This window comes from Pan troglodytes, chromosome 6 (assembly GCF_028858775.2).
Source record: "Pan troglodytes isolate AG18354 chromosome 6, NHGRI_mPanTro3-v2.0_pri, whole genome shotgun sequence".
Classification (NCBI taxonomy): Eukaryota; Metazoa; Chordata; class Mammalia; order Primates; family Hominidae; genus Pan; species Pan troglodytes.
This window is the reverse complement of record NC_072404.2, coordinates 20778226-20800861: the sequence shown is the minus strand read 5'-3', so window position 1 is coordinate 20800861 and position 22636 is coordinate 20778226. Positions and strand designations below refer to the sequence as shown.

At 35.9% G+C, this 22636-nt stretch overlaps 1 protein-coding gene and 1 pseudogene across 5 annotated transcripts in view; both read left to right on the top strand.

Annotated features, from left to right (window-relative positions):
* LOC107976044 (transcription factor IIIA-like) overlaps nt 1-10705 on the top strand; it is a 47199-nt pseudogene extending 36494 nt beyond the window's left edge.
* Nucleotides 10706-20918: 10213 nt separating this feature from the next.
* Nucleotides 20919-22636, top strand: part of DGKB (diacylglycerol kinase beta) — an 818895-nt gene continuing 817177 nt past the window's right edge. For 4 of the 5 annotated variants that reach the window (XM_063814062.1, XM_024357753.3, XM_024357755.3 and 1 more), the window contains exon 1: nt 20919-21081. The gene's annotated coding sequence lies outside the window, so the exon portion shown is untranslated. The remainder of the gene's footprint in view (nt 21082-22636) is intronic. The other variant, XM_009452679.5, reaches the window with a different exon arrangement.

The window sequence follows — 22636 nt, the reverse complement described above, 5'->3', positions numbered from 1 at the left end:
AATGGATGGCTTTTTAAAGACAGGATTTATTAGCTGAGATCATCAAGGGAATGAGTGTACATTGAAAAAAAAAAAAGGTGTTAGGGCCAAGGACTGAGCCCTTAGACATTTAAGGATTAAAGTTGGAGAAATGAGGGAAAGCCACTTAGACTAAAAGGAAACCAGTAAGTTCATAAAGCACCCCGAAGAGAGTGATAACCTTAAAGAAAAAGGGGGGCATTATCAACTAGGTCTAATATTGACATATTAAGAAGGAGAGGGACTAAGAATGGGTCATCAAAAGTAGGACTGGTAAGTCACTGCCTCCCTTACAAAAAATCACAACTAAATCCACATTATTTTATTTTTGTTGTTAGTGTACTTGCAGTCTTGATGTATTTCACCTTAGTTTTCCCTCTAATTTAACATTCCTTATATTTTGATGCTAAATTATTTTCTAATAAAAACGCAAACAAAATATTTAATATCTTATATTTTGATGCTAAATTATTTTCTAATAAAAATGCAAACAAAATATTTAATATCTCTTTTCTTATTCCCAGATCTATTATTTGGTATTACATTTTGCTTTGGAATATAAAATCGGCAGCAGCATTTTAAACATTTCATACTTGTGGTCTGTATTAAATGGAAAAGAAAGTTTTATTAGCAAGTGAAGTATCACTTATTGGAGTTTTACTCTAAAGTTAGTTTTTCATGTCAAGGAGTCATAGTCCCTGATAGATTGAGTCAGTTGTCTTTATTAATTTATGGCTGAATAATGCTTGGAAGTAAATTTTGTATTAGACCATCCTCACCTTAAGTGAATGATAAATTATACACTAAAACACAATATAATAACATTTACAGTACTAGCAAGATATCTTTGAGGTAAAAACACCTAAACCGTACATCTCATTACATAATACAAAACACTTTACCCAATATTGTCACATGAATTCATAAAATAATTAACATCAAGTTTTTTATTCATTCATAAAAATGCCATATACTTGTTGAATTTTTACTAGAGTACAATGTGTTTTTACAGCTATACTATATATAGTATACCCACACTGTATTATATATATATCATGATACTGTATTTTTATTTGCAGCACTTATCAAAATTATGACTACACAAAGTTTTGTATAATTATGCAAATTCTTCATAGATCATATACTCACACAATTCAAAACATATTCATGCAGTTTAAAGTTTCCAACCTACCCTGGGTGCCTTCCAATAAAATTCACCCACCTCTATTCGTGACTTGCATTTACCATCATAGTTAATTATTAATGTCAAATTTTTAGCATATATACACACATACATGCACACACACACACACAAACATACTTTTGCTTATCAAGCAAATACAAATAGGATTCTTATTTTCTACCTTTTTTTTTACATACAGGTTGTTTTTAGATGCATTGTCCTATACTTTTTACTTAACAGTATACTCATAAAATAATATAAAGCTTTTTGTATTACTTCATAAAATAATAGTACTATATATTTGTTGAGTTTTTACTAGAGCACAATGTACTTTTATAGCTATGCCACGTACTGTATATGGTACATTCACACACCTATGGCGTTTCAGGTGTATTAACTATTATTGAGTACCTATTGTGTTTTGGGTGCTGTTCTAATAATTGGATATACAACAGAACACTGTAGTTTAAAAACTCCTGCCTTTGTGGCATTTACCTTCTAACATGAGATAGCTTGAAGATATTCCTGTTGTTAGGGTTTTTGTTTGCAGTTTGTTTTTTCTGTACTTACCATTTCATTGAAAAGATGGTTCATAATTTAAGTAACACTTACTGCTATTACCAATAATTAAACTGTCACATTTATAGTTTTAGCATGGCTTTAGAGATAACTGTAGAGTAAATGTTCCACAGTGGGATGCCTAGATTAGAGGTATTTGAATTATAACTTTAGTACATTTTATCAAATTGTCATCCATAGGATATATAAGATGCTTCTATCTATTCTTCATTTATGGAATATTTTTATCAAGAATGATTGCATAAATTTCCTGATGTGGAGTTCATTCTCACATTGTTATGCAGAAAATCCTATAGAATCCACAAAAAAGCTATTAGACAAATAAGTGAGGTTAGTAAGTTTTCAGGATCATATTGTCTGTAGATAAAGACAGTTTTATTTATTCTTTATCCTTCTGGATGCCTATTATGTATTGATTGCCTTATAGCACTGGAAAGAACCTGCAGTACAATTTTGATACAAACCAAACCCAGACAAAATCATCACAAGAAAACAATCTAACAATATCACTTCATGAATATAGATATACATATTATAAACAAATCAAATCTTACAATATAAAGAAGATCATACATCATGATCAAATAGGTTTATCCCAGGAATGCAAGGTTGGTATTTGAAACCAATTAATGTAATACACCAATATTAACTAAACACAAACTCGTATGGGAACAAAAAATTTTTTTGGAAACAATTTAAATTCCATTACTAATAAAAATCTTCTTAAAACTAGGGATACCTGTATAAGGGAAGCTCCTTAACCTAATTAACAGCATCATTGAAAAACCTAAAGCTAACATTATGCTTAATAGCAAAAGACTAAATGCCTTTCCTTTAAGTATAGGAAAAAGACAATGCTGATTGAGACATGAAAGACTTGGAAAGAACTTGAAAATAATTTTTTTTTGTTTGTTTCTACTTCCCAAAATTTCTCGTCTTCATTGTTTGTGTCTAGAATTTCATATTTTTGATGCTACTGAAAATTTTAATTTCTAATTGTTTATTGTTAGTATATAGAAATGAAATAAAATATTTGTATGCTAATGTATCCTGCAACCTAACTTATTGAATATATAGGCATATAGATATTCATAATATTCTCTTATTATTTTTTAATTTTTCAAGAATTTTACTGATACAGCATTTCTCATTCTTGATATTGGGAATTTGTGTCTTCTGTATATTTTTTTCTTTTCAGTCTTGCTAGAGATTTACCAGTGATACTGACAATCTCACAGAACATGATCTTAGGTTTATTAATTTCATGTATTCCTTTCTGCTTTGTACTTCATCAATTTGTGCTCTGGTCTTTATTTTTTTTCATTTACTTCGACTTTGCATCTTTTATTTTTCTAGTTTTAAAAAGTGGAATTTGAAGTCATTTATTAAAAACTTTTTTTTTTTAATTTTAAGTTCAGAGGTACATGTGCAGGTTTGTTGCATAGGTTAACTTTGTCACAGGGGTTTGTTTCATCACCCAGGTTTTAAGCCTAGTACCCATTAGTTGTTTTTCTTGATTGTCTCCCTCCTCCTAGCCCACAGTGTGTGTTGTTCCTCTCTATGTGTCTATTTGTTCTCATTATTTAGCTCCCACTTATAAGTGAGCATGTGGTATTTGGTTTTCTGTTCTTGTATTAGTTTGCTAGGGATATGGCCTCCAGCTCCATCCATGCCCCTGCAAAGGACATGATCTTGTTCTTTCTTGTGGCTGCAGAGTATTCCATGGAGTATATGTACCACATTTTCTTTATCCAGTCTACCACTGATGGACATTTAGGTTAAGTCCATGTCTTTGCTATTGTAAATAGAGCTTCAATGAACATATGAATGCCTGTGTCTTTATAATATAATGATTTATATTCCTTTGGGTATATATCTAGTAATGGGATTGCTGGGTTGAATGGTATTTCTGTCTTAGGAATCACCATACTGTCTTCCACAAAGGCTGAACTAATTCATACTTCCACTAACAGGTTATAAGTGTTCCTTTTCCTCCACAACCTTGCCAGCATCTTTTATTTTTTGACTTTTCTGTAGTTGCCATTCTGACTGGTGTTAGATGGTATTTCATTGTGGTTTTGATTTGCATTTCTCTAATGATCAGTGATGTTGAGCTTTTTTTATATGATTGTTGGCCACATGTATGTCTTCTTTTGGAAAGAGTCTGTTCATGTCATCTGCCCACATTTTTATGGCGTTGGGATTTTTCCTTATAAATTTGTTTAAGTTCCTTTTAGATCCTGTATATTAGACCTTTGTCAGATGTACAGTTTGCAAAAATGTTCCTCCATTCTGTAGGTCATCTATTTACTCCATTTCTAGTTTCATTTGCTGTGCAGAAACTCTTTAGTTTAATTAGAACCCATTTGTCAATGTTTACTTTTGTTGCAATTGCTTTTGGCTTCTTTGTCATGAAATCTTTGCCCAAGCCTATGTCCTCAATGGTATTGCCTGTGTTGTCTTCTTCCAGGGTTTTTATAGTCATGGGTTACATTTAAGTATTTAATCCCTCTTGTGTTAATTTTTGTATGTGGAGTAAGGAAGGGGTCCAGTTTCAATCTTCTGCATATGGCTAGCCAGTTGTCCCAGCACCATTTATTGAATAGGGAATCCTTTCCCCGTTGCTTGTTTTCGTTAGGTTTGTTGAACATCAGATAGGTGTACGGTCATATTTCTAGGTTCTCTATTCTGTTCCATTGGTCTATGTGTCTGTTCTTGTATGAGTACCATGCTGTTTTGGTTACTGTAGACCTGTAGTATAGTTTGAAGTCAGGTAACGTGAAGCCTCCAGCTTCGCTCTTTTTGCTTAGGATTGCCTTGGCTATTTGGGCTCTTTTTTGTTGCATATGAATTTTAAAATAGTTTTTTCTAGTTCTGTGAAAAATGTCAATATAATGGAAATAACATTGAATCTATAAGTTACTTTGGGCAGTATGGTCATTTTAACGATATGGATTCTTTTTATCCTTGAGCATGTAATATGTTTTCATTTGTTTGTGTTCTCTCTCATTTATTTGAGCAGTGGTTTGTAGTTCTCCTCGTAGAGATCTTTCACCTCCCTAGTTAGCTGTATTCCTAGGTATTTTATTCTTTTTGTGGTAATTGTGAATGTGAGTTTGTTGGTGATTTGGCCCTCAGCTTGACTGTTGGTGTATAGGAATGCTAGCAATTTTTTTACACATTGATTTTGTATCCTGAGACTTTGCTGAAGTTGCTTATCAGCCTAAGAAGATTTGGGCTAAGATGACAGGGTCTCCTGGATGAAAGATCATGTCATCCGCAAACAGGGTCAATCGTGTGTGTGTGTGTGTGGGGGGGTGTGTGTGTGTGTGTGTGTGCTGAATTGCATCCCTCCAAAATTCATATGTTGAAGTCTTAACCCCTAGCACCACCTCAGAATGGGATGGTAATTGGAGATGGGGTCTTTAGAAATGTGATTAAATGAGTAGGCCCTAATCCCATATAACTGGTGTCCTTATAAGAAGAAGAGATTATGACTCAGTAAATACAGAGGGAAGAGCACGGGGAGAACAAGGTGGCTATTTACAACCTAAAGAGAATGTCTCAGGAGAAACTAACCCTGCTAATGCCTTAAACTTTTAACCTCTAGAATGATGAGAAAATAAATTTCTGTTGTTTAACTCAGGTTGTGGAACTTTGTTATGGCAACCCTAGCAAACTTATCTATCTATTTATCTATCTATCATCTATTTACCTACTCTGTCTATTTTTTATGTGTAACTATGTAGAGATGTATACTGATATATTTGATTAAAAAGTATAAAATTTGTTACTTTAAATATAGACAGCTTATTTTATATCAATTGTACTTCAGTAAAGCCACTTATTTTCCTTAAATTTGTGCAATATACCTGTGAAAAGGCATAGAATTTATTGTAACTGTCACTATCATTTATTCAATATAAGAGATAGAAATTATAGATAAGTATATTAATTTATCATATTTGCTATATATGCCACTTTTGAGAGTCATCAACAGAACAAAGAAAGCATAAATACCTGTTCTTTTTTCTGAGATGCTTTTTGTTTGGGCTTATGCTGTTGTTTTAGCTAGTAATTTATGTCTGTAGTTTCTTGGGAATTCAGAAATGGAAAAGACAAACACTTTTTTTCTTCCTGTCTCAGGAATGGAAATTTAAAATATGTAGGTAACTTTCCTAATTCAATCATTTTAGAATAAGACTTTTCAAAATGAATTTAAAAAATTAAAAATTATTACCACTATTAAGTCATAATCCTGTTTTACCTGTGGTATAATGTAGACATATAGTTTTTGGTTTGGGATTTTTAATTTTTTAATATCTTTAGTCAATTTTGAGGTTCTGGTTAGAGACTGGTCAATTGCCCTTTCTCAGAGCCTGATTTCTTCCACACTCCAACGACTTCCTTAATCAGGTTCTCACACTGTGGGTCATTATGCACAAGCCCTAATTGCTCCAGGCCAAATACCAGACAATTAGGCACAGCATTATAACCAACCAGAAGGCAGTCTGAGAAACCTAGCTAACCCCACCTTGCTTGCCATGGATACCCTAAATAGCTGCCTCCTACAGCTCTCTTTTGCTGCTACCCTGTCCCTGAGTGCAATTCCCTATATGGCCCTGCCTGGCAGCCTTCTCTTATTAATAGCTGAAAGTAATAAGAAATTCTGCCTTTCATGTATTTGAGTGACAGTGTGTTGTATCCTTCCATCAAAATAATCCTTAAATCTTATAAAACAATTTGCACTGTGAGCAGATAGCATGGCCGTGACTGCTGACTCTTGGATAGCTTTTCAAGAGGCTGCTCTTGGCTTACTAATTGGTTCCAGACCTCTATGAGAGTGACTTGGACAGAACTGGAGCTTGTGCTTTAGCCTTGTTGCCTGCTGCTGTGTCTGTCTGTGCTTGCCATGTATCCCCACATCTCTCAGAATATTCTAATGAACAGTGCTAACAGATTAAACTCTGGAGGCTCAATAAAAGCCTTGGTGGAGGCCCACCCCATGGATATGGGAGTGATGGGCCACTAAAACTGCACTTTCTGGCGTTGGGCATTCTATCCTCTTTCTAGTCACTGTGTTCAACAGAGGCTGACCCCAGATGCCCTTACCTCTTTGTTTCCTTTTTTATTACGTATACCAGAAATAAAATTCTAAGCCCACTAAATGACTGATAGACCATCTCCATGGCCAACAGCATTCCAAAGTTAACCTGAAACACTAGTTCAGGGCCACGATGGGAAGTAAGGGCTGGACATGCCTCATTATACTCTCCTCCCTTTGAAATTCAGGCACAACTGACCAGCATTGACATTAAAACAGAGACCCTATGACTGATAGAACAGACTCTTTCAGTCTGATTGGAAACATTTACAATCTATTCTCTCTGAAGCCTGCTACCTGATGACTTTACCTGCACGATAGGAACCTTGATCTCAACAAACCCTTATCTTAATGCAGTCACTTTCTTCTACTCCAGATCTTTAGATAAACTCTTTCAACCAATTGCCAATCAGAAAATCTTTGAATCTACCTATGACCTGGAAGCCCCCACCACTTCAAGTTGTCCCACCTTTCCAGACCAAACTAATGTACATCTTACATGTATTGATTGAAGTCTTCTGTCTCCCTAAAATGTTTAAAACCAAGCTGTAGCACAACTGCCCTGCATATGTTGTCAGGACTTCCTGAGGCTGTGTCACAGGCATGCCCTTAACCTTGGCAAAATAAACTTCTAAATTGATTGAGACTTGTTTCAGATACTTTTTATTTTATAATCATTAATTAGGGCAGAATGATGATTTGTCCATGTGTTTCAGGCAACCTTTGTGAAAAAAGATGTTGGCTGGGTTCCCCCATGGTAAAGAAATGGCACCCCTGTCTCATAGTGTTGCTCTGGTCGCGTAGCCGTCGACCTGCCTTCTTTGCTGCATATTTTGTTGCTGTTTTTAGGGAACTTCAAGTTCCCCAAATCCTCGGGAATATCATGGGCTGCCCCGATGGATACCAGCCATTCAATGTTTAACCCAGAGAGGCTGTCTGTGGCAAGGAAACAAATATCTCACCCCAGCAACCCCCTTCTGAACACCTGCAAAAGTTACCCAGTTGCTTAAATGATGCAAGGCCCCTAGCCAGTGTGATTGGGCTTTAGTAAGTGCCCCTGCAGGTCAACATGCAAAGGGACAAAAACTTAAAGGAACTTATTGCATGTCCCAAGGACAGGTGACTGCAGCTCTCAAGTGAAATCCCATTCTTTCACAGGTACACTGGGAAGCCTTAGGATGAAGAATGGCTGCCTACGAGGCAGACCACTGGGCCACTTCCCCAACTCCTTTCCTGTAACCACCCAGGTTTGAATTATGAACTATTAGATACAGATGGAAACTAAAAACCATGACTTCAGGAGGCTAGAAGCCCAAAACAGAGGAGAAATAATGGAATAAAGAGAAAACTTTGATATAGGAGAAGAAATTTAAAAATAAATAGTGCGTGTATATATATACATATTTATTTACTTACTTATATAACTCTATATATATACGTATACACACAAAAAATTTGTACATAAATTAACCAAATTAGAAATCCAAAAATCTGCTAAAATATTTTTTATAACACTAATATGAAATGTGTACTGATTGGGCTTTTCTGTCTGTAAAAGATAGGTTCTAACTTAACTTTAAGATCTGCTAAAATACACCGATTGACAAAGCTTTACAGACTTAATCATACTGGGTCTCAACTTAGAGTTTTACTCAGGGATCTTGCTAAATTTAAACATAATACTTCGGATATTCTTGGGATAGTAACTAAATATAAAATAGAGCCTGGTCCAGTAGTACATGCCTGTAGTCCCAATTACTCAGGAGGCTGAGGAGGATCACGGTTGTAGTGAGCTATGATTGCACCTGTGGATAGCCACTGCACGCCAGCCTTGGCAACATAATGAGACCCCCATCTCTTAAACAAACTAACAAAGAAACAAAAACTTAAAAAAAATTTAAATAGAGAAAAAATAGGTATTTTTTACTTTAATTATAGGGTTTTCTAAATTCCATTTTGAGCATATGTGTTCTGAAACAATGAGCAATGCATTAAAATTAAATAAAGTTTTTGGCACCGAAAAATAAGCCTGAGAAACAAGACCCTGTGGGCCCCCTTATTAAAACAGTTAAGATGTTCCAATGTAAATTTTAAAAGGACCTTCAAGAATTCAAACTTATTTATATAAAATTTAACTAATATTTGCAAACCTCAAAAAAAATAAATAAAGGCAGATGCCTCAGGGTGGTTTATTACAATGCTGTGTTTTCATCTATTGTGATTCTCATGTGTAATACCTAAATTATTAAAATTACATCATTTAACTAATAACCAGTAAATACTTTGCTATTATAGATTTTGCTAATATTTAACTTTGATGGCTATTTCAATGGCCTCTTGACTGTATTTTGCCTTTATCTCCAAGGAAAAAAGTATGCTTTTCCTAGTTCGCCTTATAGGGCACCTCAACAGTGTTGCCATTGCATGCAATCTTTGCAGACAAGAGCTTAACTGCACCCACCTTTCTCCAGCAGCACAGGTTTGATATTAAGTTGATAACATCTTCCCCTAAGGAGTTTTATTTGACATAGTCATTATAAACATAAACTTTCAACATCTTTTAGTTCTTTTTTTCATTCTGGAGGCAATATATTCCCATTTACAAATTCTACTTAATGTCTCTGATACTGCTGTTTCCAAATAAGCTAACCTTAATTGGGGATCACTCAAATAAAAGGCTCTAAATTCTTTCCAACTTAAATTTAGCTGATCCTGCAGAGGCCTGTGACTATAAAGGGTGTGGCAAAGCCTTCATCAGGAGCTACCTTCTGAATCGCCACATTCCTGATTCACATTGGAGAAAAGCCTTTTATTTGTGCAGCTAGTGGCTGTGATAAAAAAAAAAAAGAATCCCACACAAAATCCAACTGGAAGAAACATTTTGCATGCAAACATGAAAATCTGCAAAAGCAATATGTATGCAATTTTGAAGGATGTAAGAAGACCTTTAAGAAGCATCAGCAGCTGAAAATCCATCAGTGCCAGCATGAAAATAAACCCCTATTCAAGTTTAACCTTGAAGGATGTGGAAAACACTTTGTTTCACCCTGCAGGCTGGGAGGACAGATGCAGGTTCATCAGAAAATTATATGTCAATAGGGATGTTCTTTTGTGGCAGAAACATGGACAGAGCTTCCAAAGCACATGAGAGAAATCCATAGAAAGGAAATAACATGATGTATGCCAGAAAACATTCAAATGTGAAGATTATCTCAGATAACCTGTGAAAACTCATGCCTCAGAAAGAGATGTATGTCAACATCCAAGAGAAGACTGCAGAAGAACTGTATTTAATCTCCAGAGCTGTCTTCTTTCTTTTCATAAGGAGAAGCACCCATTTATGTGTGAACATGCTGGCTGTGGCAAAAGGTTGGCTATGAAACAAACTCTCACAAGACATGCTATTGTGTATGAGCTTGACAGGAAGAAAATGAAGATCAAAGTAAAGCTATCTTCTGAAAAATGAAATTTGGCCTCTCATCTCAGTAAAATATCCCTCGTAAGAGAAAATAAGAACGAGGTTTATCTTTGCATTAAAATGGAGAGTCATTGAATTGTATTGATCTCGACAGCTTTAATAGTTACTCTCAGCTAAAAATCAGATTTCTTTGTTTGAAGGACTACAGACCAATGAGCTCAGTTATTTTCCCTCAGAAGTATATTTTTTGTTATTAAAATCATTGATTTAGGAAAAAAAGAATGACAGACACTTGATAGATTCACTATAGAAGATTTAGCAAGCTCCTTTCATGCCTCCTTAAGTCTCTGGACAACCTATGATGGCCATAGGTAGCCCATGGACTTTTGAAACAAGAAACTGACCTTCCTGACCCTGTGCTATATATAGCATTAGAGCAAAAAATGTTGGCCACATACTGGGACCTCCTGGAAATAGAGGCCCTTGCAGACCCTGAGCCTGTGATTCTCCATAACCAGTTGCCCATTATGCCTTGGATCATAAAAGCAGCATCCCAAAAACTCAGCACTGCTACTGAGGCCTCCTTAATATAATATGGAGCCAAACCTAGTCCCTCTGGATAATTAACGTGGAAGGGGTGGTCTCCACTGTCAATTCCTTGACAGATGCAATGGTGTTAAATGAAGTCACCTTTCCCTCAAACCCGTTGGCTACATGAAGAGCCCCTTGGGATTAACTGAGTGTTCAGCAATGCGAGTTTGTAGGCTGTATGGATGGCACTGTCATCATTGTAAGTGATAGAACTCACTGAAATTTTGTTGTTTTACTTCCTGATAAAAGGACAGAACCCCGGGGTCAGCATGATTGGCCGGACTTCAGGTAGTCATCTTAGCACTGGATGCCCTGGTCAGCAAATTGCCTCACAAGCAAATGTTCGCAAATTATTTGGTCATTGCCTAAGAGTTGTCCCTTCAGAATAAAGAACTCTGTGAATCCCTTGCTTAACAGATATCCAAAATATAAATCAAAATCGCACATGTCTCTCTGTATACTAAGGCTGTAATATGAAGCTTCTCTAGGACACTCCTTTTTCCCCTTGGAGTTCCGGATATTAGTGGTAGTAATCAAAGCACACATTTCGTTTCTCAGAATCACACCAGGCTCTCAAAGAAGGCATTCAATATAACTTTCATATCCCAAATATGTCCAAGAAAACTGGTTTAACTGTGAGGCCTAATGGGCTCCTCAAAGAACTTGTATCTAAGTTGCAAAATAACCAATTAACCCCTGAATGGATATCTCAGTCCTGCGCCAGGCATTAATATCTCTCAACTCAAACCCCTTCAGCCAACTCAAACCCACTTTAAACAAACCTTCTTTTGGTGTTTTAGCCATGTAGCCTTTGCCCATGCCTATGTCCTGAATGGTATTGCCTAGGTTTTCTTCTAGGGTTTTTATGGTTTTAGGTCTTAGGTCTAAGTCTTTAATTCATCTTGAGTTAATTTTTATATAAGGTGTAAGGGAGGGGTCCAGTTTAAGTTTTCTACATTTGGCTAGCCAGTTTTCCCAACACCATTTATTACATAGGGAATCCTTTCCCCATTGCTTGTTTTTGTCAGGTTTTCAAAGATCAGATGGTTGTCAATGTGTGGTGGTATTTCTGAGGTCTCTTTTCTGTTTCACTGGTCTATATATCTGTTTTGGTACCAGTACCATGCTGTTTGGGTTACGGTAGCATTGTAGTATAGTTTGAAGTCAGGTTGCACGATGCCTCCAGCTTTGTTCTTTTTGCTTAGGATTGTCTTGGCTATACAGGCTCTGTTTTGGTACCATATGAGATTTAAAGTAGTTTTTTCTAATTCTGTGAAGAAAGTCAATGATAGCTTGATGGAGATAGCATTGAATCTATATATTACTTTGGGCAGTATGGCCATTTTCATGATATTGAGTCTTCCCATCCATGAGCATGGAATATTTTTCCATTTGTTTGTGTCCTCTTTTATTTCCTTGAGCAGTGTTTTGTAGCTCTCCTTGAAGAGGTCCTTCACATCCCTTGTAAGTTGTCTTCCTAGGCATTTTATTCTCTTTGCAGCAATTGTGAATGGGAGTTCACTCATGATTTGGCTCTCTGTTTGTCTATTATTGGTGTATAGGAACCGGGATCTAATTAAACTAAAAAACTTCTGCATAGCAAAAGAAGCTATCATCAGAGTGAATAGGCAACCTATAGAATGGGAGAAAATATTTGTAATCTCTCCATCTGACAAAGGGCCAATATCCACAATATGTAAGGAACTTAAACAAATTTATAAGAAAAAGACAAACAACCCCATCAAAAAGTGGGCAAAGGATATGAACAGATACTTCTCAAAAGGACATTTATGCGGCCAAAAACATATGAGAAAAAGTTCATCATCACTGGTCATTAGAGAAATGCGAATCAAAACCACAATGAGATACCATCTTACACCAGCTACAATGCCAATCATTAAAAAGTCAGGAAACAACAGATGTTGGAGAGGATGCAGAGAAATAGGAACGCTTTTACACTGTTGGTGGGAGTGTAAATTGGTTCAACAATTGTGGAAGACAGTGGCAATTTCTCAAGGATCTAGAACCAGAAAAACCATTTGACCTAGCAATCCCATTACTGGGTATAAACCCAAAGGATTATAAATCATTCTACTATAAAGACACATGCACACATATGTTTATTGCAGCACTGTTCACAATAGCAAAGACTTGGAACCAACCCAAATGCCCATCAATGATAGACTGGATAAAGAAAATGTGGCACATATACACCATGGAATACTATGCAGCCATAAAAAGGATGAGTTCATATCCTTTGCAGGGACATGGATGAAGCTGGAAACCATCATTCTCAGCAAACTAACACAGGAACAGAAAACCAAACACTGCATGTTCTCACTTATAAGTGGGAGCTGAACAATGAGAACACATGGACATAGGGAGGGGAACTACAGACGGGGGCCTGTTGGGGGATGGGGGCTAGGGGATGGATAACATTAGGAGAAATACCTAATGTAGATGACGGGTTGATGGGTGCAGCAAAGCACCATGGCACGTGTATACATATGTAACAAACCTGCATGTTCAGCACATGTATCCCAGAACTTAAAGTGTAATTTAAAAAATTAAAAAATAAAAAAAGCTTTCTTATCACCCTCTGCTATATTTAAAGAGAGGGAAATGTCTCATTTCCATTATTATGCAGACTCATTATATATGTGGCCCCTTATTAATGTCTCCTCCTATCTTTTTAGATTTTCTATTTTGCTTCTACCCCGTAAAGGCAATACACCATATCTAATCAAAAACTCCTTTGAAACCCATTAACCATTGATTGTCCCATAGGCCAGAACACTGCCCATGTGCTATGGGAAGCATCTGAGTCAAAATTTCCACCATCCAATTGACTTTCTTTAATATTTACATTGTACGAAGTGGATGATTACTTCAGGCTCTCCCTCTGATTCTCTCTAGAAAAATTAAAATTGGTTTTCCAGGGCCATTCCCATAGACAGTGTGGACTACCAAGAAAAGAGACAGAAAACCACACTTACTGAATAAAATAAAAGTAACTTTCAAAGGTAATAGTGAAATCAATGTCATATCTCACAATGACAAAAGCAGACAACACCTCACTGGCAATAATATGTCCTGGTGGAAAATCAGCATCAGACAACAAAGTCCTGTCAAGTGCAACTACACACCATTCTGTTAACCACTGGTTTCACTACTATAGGTCTGGATACTTCCATTGGTTTGCAGCCCAGAGGCTCAAACTCTCCAAGTTAGCCATTGTTTGACCACAGCAAATGCTTAGGTCCACATTCCATTGAGTTTGGCAAGGCGAGTAGAAGCCCTACAAACAAAATACTCACCTGGTTTGCTCATCTGCAACCAAACCAGCAACTGGGGCAAAAGGCCCATTGGCTAAATTGGAGGGCTTGTCTACAGGCTGATGCTGATCCTCCAAGCTCAACCGCAGGTATTTTAATAGGCAAAATTGTGACACCCTATTAACCACATGCATGCAAATCTGGCCATATCATTTAAAACCTATTTGCAGCAAAACCCTCCCCATCACCCATCCAGACAAAACCTTGGACTATTGGGGGATTTTTGGTTCAGCCACTCTTAAGGCCTTAATTGTGCCAGCCAGGTTACAGGGCTTTGGTTCAATTATAACAACATCACAAATGCCAATATCACCATTCTTAGCTATGTACTCATAAAACCTTGTCTTAAAAGATATGTATAAGTCAAATTCCCAGGTGCAACGTTGCCTTAAAATTTCTCAAGAGGCTCAGTCTTACCATAATATGGTGAACAAGACCCACAACAACTCAAGTGGGTAACTACTTATGAAAGTACCTACTATGAAACCCTGGTTTCATAGACCAGATCACGTTGACCTGTCCTAGGAGTTCACTGTTGGGGATGACATCACCTCAGGCAATGTCAGCCCAACCTGAGACCACAGAATTGGTGGTGGCTTCATCCCCTGTGCCAAAGACAACTTCATCTCAACACCAAGACCACCACGTCAACAACACTCCCAGGATACCTCCCCTGACGTTCTTTCAAATGGAACCCTGGACATTTATTACTAATTTTTTCTTTTGATATTAGGTTTTATACTACATTTCCTGAGCTTACTGTTTGCTTAGCCCAGAATCCTGGCATGTTCCTTGCTCTTTATCTATACTCCCATTCCTAAAAGGAAACCTTGTGAAGTTGCTACTCTCTGTGCCATTCTAAAATTAATGTATGTTATTGCCTCATACTGGTCCATACTTGGACTGGACCTCTCACTCCTCAGAAAACTTCTCCTACCCTCCTGCATCCTCCAGGTTGCCACTGCAACTTCCTGCCTTGCTTACCTGACCATGACCACCACAACTACTCCTCCCCTCGGTTACAAATACTGCTAACCTTTACATATACCTTATTAAACTTTAAGTTCATATTCTCCAGCAACGAAACTGCTGTACCTGCCACCTTGATTCAAGAAATATACTGTTGTTATTACCACAAAAACATAATAAAACTCATAATTTAAACATACTTTATTGGAAGTCTCTGAGCCTACTCTGGCTTAAGAGGCTTTCAATATACAATAATAGTGAAAAGAAAACACAATAACTCCAACAAGATACTGTTAGAGATCCCAAAATTTCAGACTGTTTTTGCTATATACATGGGAAACTTGGTAACAGGATGGCCTGCAAGGACTCCTAATATTTCTACTTGTTTCCTTCCTTTCTACTCTTATACTTAATGTTTTTGTATACTGCTTAGGGGAGCTTATACCCTACTGTTTAAAAGTCTCCATTACTCTTTGGGCCACTGTAATACCCCTAATAATTGAGTTTGTCACTAATGTCAGGACAACAAGGGGTCCAACTAGGTATCTTAACCTAGTTTTGAGTCTCTGGCTAGAGGGCAGTCAGTTCCCCCTTCTGAGAAGTTAATGACATCCACACTCCAACCCCAAATTATCAGGCTCTTATACTCTGGGACCAATATACACCCCCTTATGCCCAGAGCCTGCAAACTTATTAGCCAGCAAATTTGCAGGCGGCCCATGTAACTAGCTAAACCCATCCTACTTGCCCCTACAGCTATAGATTGTCATTACCCTGTTCTTATATACAATTTCCTATCTGGCCCTACCTGGCATTCACATCTTGTTTCGAGCAGTAAATAGCAGAGTTCTGCCTTTATCTATCCTAGTATCAATGTGCTGTGTCCCACCATCAAAAAAGTCTTTATATCTCATAAAACATGTAACTTATCTTCTTTTACTATAAAGCAATTAGAGAAATGCCCTGCCCAAATCTGAAATTTTCTAAATGCTTAGAATTGTCCTCAAATAAAAAAAAGTCATGTCATTTAAACAGAAATTGATAATATGACATTTCCACCTTAATAAGGGCATGTAACCCAAATGTCAAAGGAAGATTAAACTGATACTGACTTTTCATAAATATTCTTTTTTTGTCTCAGTGTTTATTTTTTTCCTTCTGTTCAAATCTATTGTATCTGTTTCTTCTGGCCTCACTTTTTTTTATCATTGGTATTCTAACTTGCATTCTTCAATACAGTAGCTACTAGTCAAAATTAAATACAATTAAAGCATTTAAAATTTTAAATTAACTGAAAATTAATTTGTAAATAAAATTAAAAATTAATATCCTAGTGACTAGCTGTATTTCAAAGCCTCAATAGGCACATATGACTAGTTACTATGATATTAGCCGGTGCTGGAGAGCCTTTTTTTCATAGCAGAAAGTACGATTGGAGATGTTTTCTCTAGAATATGTGTGCCTATTAATTCCTTCATTTACTACTGGCATTATTTGTTAGGAAGAGTTTTATGGAGTATTCCAGAGATATTTTATTTGAATATATGTTAACCTAAGTGTAAGATCAGATAGTCTGGGAGAAAAAGTTATGGGAAGTAAGACACAAAACACAGCAGAAACATTTTTTTCATTTTTTTAAGCTAAAGAAAACAGAGATAAAGTGTCTGTTATGATAGACCAGAAATAACACATTATCTTAGATTTGACCTCTACTCTTCTGGGTGGTGAAGGTTTTCCTTAACATGTTTGGAAAAAAGAAAAAAAAAGAAAAATCAAGCATATGCTGTTTCACAAAGCCAAGAAACCTTCCTTGGATGGCTCTGAAAACGTGTTCATCACAAGACGGTTAGGCCTCCAGACACGGCTTGTTCATAATGTAAATAGTCCATCCTTTGGGATTAGACTTTCTGGCAAGGCCTGCTGCATTGAAGGATGGTTACTTTCCCAATTATATATGCATTGCAGCCAGACATATTCACTTTGATTCAATAAATTACATGCCCATATATGTCTTATATAACCTATAAGAAACAGTGTTCAACACTGGTACTGGTTTTGAGGTAGCCTAGTTTTCATTGTCTGAAAACTAGGATGGTGCGTCGCATGCCATGTTTAAGATTAAGCTTTGTTACATTAACATCCTTATAAGATGCAAATGATCCAATCTGCTCTTTAGAGTTCATGAATGTGGCCCTGATTATCATTCAGTTTTATGTATCCTGTATGTGCGTGTGTATGTGTGTATGTCTATGGCAGTGTTTCCCAGCTTTGGCACTGTTGATACTTGAGGCATTTGAGACAGTATAATTCCTTGTTGTCAGGGTCATAATGTCCTATGTATTGCAAGATGTTTGGCAGCAACATGGCCTCTACCCACTAGACGCCAGCAGCACCCCTCCACCTCACCCAGTCGTGACAATGAAAAATGTCTCTGGACATTGCAAATGTCTCCAGGAGGGCAAAATAGTCTGTATTTGGGAAGCACTGATCTATGGTAACCTTTTAAAAGTGAGACTGTAAAAGAACTGATAATGACTAAACACAAATGATGCAAAAAAATTACATTTTATTAGACAGTGTAAGTATGTTTATAAATACATTTCTATAAATGAAAATATAATGTGCTATTAATAACACGTATTTAGTGCTGCTTTTCGCCTTCAATACGTCCTTACTAACAATGTAGTAAAGCTACTAGGGCTGGGAGGTATTTATTTAAGGTCTGGACCTCAACTTTCCATTCTTTCATGATAATTTTTTAAATTTGTTAAAAATATTATATAAGTTACATAATATTCTTTACTACATGGTCAAATCTCTGTATTAGATCTTTTAATAACAAGGAATAACCGTTTCAATCTCACTTTAAGCGTAGTTGCATGAATTTGTAGTCAGGCTTCTACCTCTGTTTTTAGTTATCTGGTATGAACTTGGAAATAGTAGGAAAAAACAAAAAACACAAAACAAAAAACCTTTAATCCTTTGCTAGGCTCATAGAGGGATGTCTAGTAGGTCTTTTGGTTTGAGTAGAAGGAAAGCACGCTCTGAGTTGAGAATCCTAGGTCAAGGTCTCTATTGCTATGCAAAAATCATTAACTCCTTGATGCCTCCTGTATCGCAATAGCAAATGTCTCTCTTGAGTATAGCCACACGAAGTTATACTGTTTAAAGCAGACATGGCTACACATTATATGACACAGTATTATAGGAGAGTAAAAAGTGATTTTTCCTTATGACTTCAGAGCTTTACTCATCTACTTTTTTTTAGTTACAATAATGTACTGACTTAGACATGATTTAATCAGCCTTCTCTAATTCTATATGACATTGGGCTGGGCACATTGCAATTAGAACTTTGTTTTCTTGCATGTAAAATAAAAATCAGATACCTGTTTCTGAGGTTGTTAGGATTTGAAAAGCTAGCCCTGGCCTAGTGGCATTCAGGGAAGGTCGGGTCCTTTTTCCTAATAAAGGACAGATAGAGAAAGTAGTTCTTATATGTTATGCTCTAGAAGTCCCTTCTTGGACTCTGATGATATAAGGAAGCAACCCTCCTGTCTTGCTGAAATAGACCTGGACTCAGATTTCATAGCAGTTGTAGGTAATAGCAGAGTAGCAATGGTTGCCAATGAACCTCATCTCTGGCTCAACTCTGTTGGAAACAGTTGCAACTTTCTGCTTCATTGGCAGCCCCAACAAACATTAAGGTAGGAGGATCAGTTCTTAGGAAATGTGAGAGACTGGCAGGGATTCAGGCTGTACTGGAGTGTCAGATCAACTAAGAAAGAGATGGTGCTTAGAAGCCAAAATAGCCACACCATCTTCTGCCTCTTTTGTCTCAAATGGCTCACACTAAAACAGTCTGAGACTGTGTGGCATAAAATACATATTCAAAACATCATATGTCAAATCTGTGGCTTGTGAAAATTTCCTGTACAAAAAGAAAATTCTTTATTAACAGTATGGAATCAAAATCAGCTCTATGAAAACCTTTCTTAATAGAGCCCTGAATAAACACATCGATTTTTTAATCATCTCAAAGATGGCCTTTTCAACGCAGACTATTATATATGATCATATCTAAGTCATTATTTTTGAAGTAAAATTACAGGGGTGACAAAGGAGCAATGCTACTTTTCAGAGTCCAACCAGTGAGAATGATAAATGAGGCAAATAGTTCATCGAAAGTAGTCACATTGCAATTCTCGTGGTTTATCTTCTACAAACTGAGAGTTTTAACACAAATCAAAAAATATTTATGAAAATAATGTTACTTTGCCCAGACAGCCTCTGGTACCCCTTTATTTAATTATAATTAGTTAAAATTATCTTAGCCGATAAGGAATTGATGTCTGGCCAGATTCACACATTCATGAATGACATAATGGTCTTCTCAAAATGAGGCTGCACAAGCCGTCAGAGATATGCCTCCAAGACTAGAACAGGGAGTAACTTTCTTCCAGATGTCATCATGGGACCAATATGACCAAAATCCATGATTGATGCAGTTTGAATATTTGTTCCCACCCGAATTTCATGTTGAATTGTAATACCCGCTGTTGGAGGTGGGGCCTGGTAGGAGGTGTTGGATCATGAGGACGAATGCCTCATGAATGGCTTGTGCCATCCCCTTGGTGATAAGGGAGCTTTTACTCTGAGTTTACATGAGATCTGGTCATTTAAAAGTGTGTGGCCCCTTCCTTCCCATACTCTCTCTCACTTGTTCCTGCTTTTGCCATGTGACGTGTCTGTACCCCCTTTACCTTCCCCCATGATTTTAAGCTTCCTGAGGCCTCCCCCAAAGCCAGGCAGATGTTGGCACCATACTTCCTGTAAAGCCTGCAGAACCATGAGCCAATTAAGCCTCTTTTATTTATGGATTACCCAGTCAGGTATTTCTTTATAGCAATGCAATAATGGCCCAGCACAATGGTTCGTTATTAATTATTATTTCAAAAATCTTAAAACATTTGTCTGAAAAGTTCAATTATTTTGTATTATAGTTTAGTGTTAGAATAGTTTATATAAAAATATTTAAATATTAAAAAAATTATAACACTTTTTTTTTAATTTTTGATATGATGGTGACCTAAAAATTGGAGCTTTCTATCTCTGAGAGGCTCTGCTAATGTCATTCTTACTGTTTATTGTAATGGCAACCTGCATAGCACCAGAGCGAGAGGTAATTGGACCACTGAATAACATCTGAAGTCTGAGTAACAGCCCTTTGTCATGAAAGATGATGACTGAAAGCATTTTGTCAATGTTCTGTAGGACAGAATCCAGAATTCTGGACTATCACCACTCTATCACTCCTGGAGTCCAAAAAACATTAAAAAGGATTTAACAAAATAATTAAATTGAGCTCATAACTTGAGGAGATTTTGTATTTGGCAAAGGCACTTGAGAGCAAAATCTTCCTTAGCAACCAGTTAATTATGATCTCTTGGCTATGTTCACCAATACCCCCATCATCCATTCAGACACTGTTTTTGTCTGCATTTCACAGATACATATAGCCATCAATTCATCTAAAGTCCTGGATGCTCTACTTAAGAAACCAATTTACCTGTAGTAGATTAAATAGTATACTTGATGGCATTTTGAAATGTAAAATACACTAGAAATCGGTGCTGTTATTTTTCTCAGATAAATCGCCGCACTGATTACCATGAAGTACATTGATGTCACTATCACTATGACAACATTGTGACAAGAACTAGTCACTCTAAGCTACCTAGTAAAAGGAAATGTCATCTGTATTTCTGAATAAAATATAACACACAGAACCTCTGCTTTTGTACATAAATTAGTCCCTTACTGGCTAGGGAATGTTGAATCACAGTTGGATGAAGAAACAATTCATGTTAATGTTTCTCTAAAGGTAAGATTTGAATATTTGAAAAATGTATACTTTAACTTTTTGATCAATTAAAAGGGAAGCATGGTTTTATCATGATAACATAAGGACCTATTTGATGGGATAAATGCCCTTCTCTTTATTTGCTTATATTTTGCACTTAAAGTACAATTCAGTTATAGGAACAAATAGTCTAGATAGGTGAGTTTTGAGATATATTTGAAGATTATTATGTGAAGTAACATTTGAATCAGTCTTTATACTTTTAGGATATTGCATAATTTTTAATTTTCAGCTTTTAAAGATAGAAGTGAGTCATCTACTTCTACTATTCCTTTTTTAATTAAGCAAAGATTTAAAATCTTTGTTGTTGTTGTTAACTTTAAAAATAACTTGTCTCTCATGTGTTTTCTGCCCCCTTTCCCCAGGGGTGTCCTATAGAAAATAAACGCAGCGTGTTGTAACCATAGAAAGAAAATATTAGTCATCACAAACACCACTCATTTACAAATGCACAGCTGCCAGTATTTTTGGGTTATTTATGCTCAGTTTTGTACTTGTTTTAGTTTGTACAGTATAGTGTCAGTATTCTGACATTTGGTGTTTAAAGAACTGTATTACCACATGATATGACATGGAACAGTTGACAAATGGCAATTTTCCCAGTAATGTTTGCCTTTTTATTTGATCTGAGCCAAATCTGAAACTCTTAAGAGGAATTCCTTCCTGATAACACTTGTTTAATTTAAATAATATATTTTAAATAGTATGTTTTAATTTGATTTTAAATAATTTTAAATTTATGTTTTAAATTTATTTTAAATATTTATAAATTTAAATATCTTAAATTTACTATTATAAAATAATATATTTTAGATTTATTTTTATATGTAATTTATATATACACAACCTGTCTGAAATTTAAAATTTTACTATTTATTTTGGTCAATTAAGACAATGTGACTGTTATGCATCATATATAATATGGGCTGTAATCTCAGAGATGGTCACTTTGATGTCTTATAATTTCTTAGTTGCATAAACATGATTAAAAGGCTATTTTTTTTCTAATGCATAATTTGCTGCTAGAGGCACCCAAAGAAAAACAGAAATATCTTTGGTGAAGGGTGTGTTGTTCTGAGTGTATTAACTAACACAAAAACTCAAGTATGTTTTTAGTATTATACAAATATCTATTTAGAACAATTGAGAAAAAGAAAAATTGAGCATGGAAAATAAGTAGCTCCAGGTCTCTCTGAGAAATAGTATGATTAACTTAATTTTCAATCCATATGTTATTGTATCAATTTCTGTTTTAGAGTCCAGATATACATATTTTGATTATATTAATTTTAACTAAACAGTATTTTCTAACTTATACTGACTGTGGCTATAATATACACAATATAGACGAGGAAGAAAATACATTTAATTTCAATTAAAAATGTTTTGAATATTCCTTAATAGTATTTTAAATAAAAATTAAATAGAGGTAAGCATAGAGATAAGTAGAGAAGAAATATATTCCGAAGTCTATTGGATACGTAGAAACTTCAAGACGGGAGGATTTCAGACTTGT